Source organism: Acyrthosiphon pisum, chromosome A1 (assembly GCF_005508785.2).
Source record: "Acyrthosiphon pisum isolate AL4f chromosome A1, pea_aphid_22Mar2018_4r6ur, whole genome shotgun sequence".
In the NCBI taxonomy this organism is placed as follows: Eukaryota; Metazoa; Arthropoda; class Insecta; order Hemiptera; family Aphididae; genus Acyrthosiphon; species Acyrthosiphon pisum.
Window position 1 is genome coordinate 118,497,503 of NC_042494.1, and position 2,563 is coordinate 118,500,065.

Sequence of the window (2,563 nt, forward strand, 5' to 3'; positions counted from 1 at the left end):
AATACTTGTTTGTCTTGTTTCCTTAAAATATCCTTCATATTTGGCTTTAAGCGGTAAAAAAAGATAGAAGAGAAATATTGACAACAATATGGGTATTAGTCTCCTAAACTCTGTCATGGTTAAATACTTTAACATTAATATTAATGATTAGTTATCTAATTGTATATAACACATTTAGTTATTCATGTATGGTATATTAACTTATGTATAATAGTTAATTTTCTTACGCATAAATATATGATAGGTGATTTAGGTTTTATCGATAACCATTAAGATTTATTGATAGAACAGAATAGACTTTAGAGTATAGATGACCAAAATTAATTACACTGTAGTGATCTCTTTAAATTACCTTAATTATAATTTTCTCATTATTTCTCTGCTAATAATTATATCGTACTATGTGTAAAATAATTATTTACTTACAACAGTAGTAAAAATGGCATTCGTGTAGCAGGTGATCTGCCGCGAAGGGGTGATCTGCGAATTCAGGACGAGTGATCTACGTTTTAATAGTATAAAAAAAAAATTATATTTTTTATTACGAGTACGTCATATCATACAAATATTAATCAAATATAAAAATAAAAAATAATTAGCTAAATATAATAATAATTTCAATTACAGTAAACGTTTTTAGTGTCATTTAAAAATTTTAAAAAAGTATTTTCAGGATTAACTGATCTCCACCATGCTTCAATCAGATGACGAGGTAAAAGTTCCAATGTAGTGCCATGCATTTTCGAAGTATTTTCATTTTCAGATGTGACCAAACGCATTCTATTGTCTGGGTGTTGGCTGCTGTTATCGGGTCGACAAAGTTTTTAGAATGGTTTACAGTCAAGTGATTATAACCTGTATTTTGTAAAATGTTATATGGTTTCCATTCATCTGACATTATTGTTGTTCCTGGAAATATTTCTTTTTCAATAATTGGAATAAGTGTAGCTCTATCTCGACGTTCAACAACAAAAAAACGTTTTTTAAGTAAACCATCATGCCGCCAACACATTCCAAACACCCAAAGTCCTTCTACTCGTTTGCCATAATTTCTATTCCTGTTATTAGGAGGAATATTTTCAGAATCAGAATTAGAACTATCGTCGTACAATTGATTTTTCATCAACAATTATTTTATTAAATTCAGACGCACGTATTATAGACAAACTCCGACCAACGAACAATTTGAAACTAACCTATCCAGCAACATTGCTAATGACTCGTAGTCATATTGCAAATGTCATTAATCATTATCGCAATACTGTCCCACTGCGATTTGCGATAATGTGCGTATAATAATAGTATAATATAATATAATAATTGTAGATCACCAATTACACCTTGTATAGTACGGTAGATCACCTGATACACCTAAAAAGAGGTAGTAGATCACCTGCTACACGAATGCCGTAAAAATTATTGGGCTGTGAATTCTACAATTTTTTTTTTCCTGTAATGCATTTCATTACAGTAAATACGTGTGAATATAGTTTTTTAGTAAACATGTTTATTATTGATTAATTATTTTTGTATAGGTTGTTTCGATTTGCTTTTGGATGCTGAAAAAGCTAAAGACGGTATAGAAATACCAATGGATAATGGTTATATGGGTATGGGTGACGGTGGCATGTTCATGGCTGCTGGCACACCTTCTATGTCACCAGCTATGACTCCGTGGGATCAAACATCCACACCAATGTATCAAAATAATTGGTCTTCAAGTATGAAACTTAAAATTATGAAGTTTTTTTTAAAAAAACTTTCGAATAGTCAATTATTTCTTTTAGGTTTGGAAACTGGCATGACTCCTGGAGGACCTGTTTTTTCACCAGCAGGATCAAGTAAAGCTAGTGGAACTTCTCCATTCTGGATGTCATCTGGAGGAACTCCGGGTAGTCCTGGACCTCCAGGCATGGCCACTAGTCCCTATGTGCCTAGCCCTAGTTCCATGTCACCAAACTATAATTATCCTTCTAGCCCACAGTTTGGGTCTTTATCACCTTCTATGACTCCAACTAATCATTCGCCAACAAGTCCACAATACTCTGCTACACAACAAAATTCTCCAAAATACACTTCAATGTCTCCTAATTACAATTATTCCCCAACAAGCCCATCATACTCGCCAACTAGCCCTTCATACTCTCACACTTCATATTCTGCGACAAGTCCTTAGTATGTATTTTTAAATTGAATTTAGTTTAGGTTAACCTAAATCAATAAATATTAACAAATGAACTTCCTATGTTTAGCTACAGCCCATCATCTTCTTCATACAGTCCTATGTCTCTGTCTTACAGTCCGAGATCTCCATCATATAGCCAAACGTCTCCGTCATATAGCCCAACATCCCCGTCGTAAGCACAATTTATAATTTAATATAAAAGAAATATTTACAGACTTTAAACCCTTTACATTTTATATAAACTTGAGTTGAGCTATAATGTTTTTTTTTTATTTTACAGATACAGCCCTTCCAGTCCTTCATACAGCCCTACATCTCCGTCTTACAGTCCAACATCTCCATCATACAGTCCAACTTCACCATCGTAAGTTCCTTTAA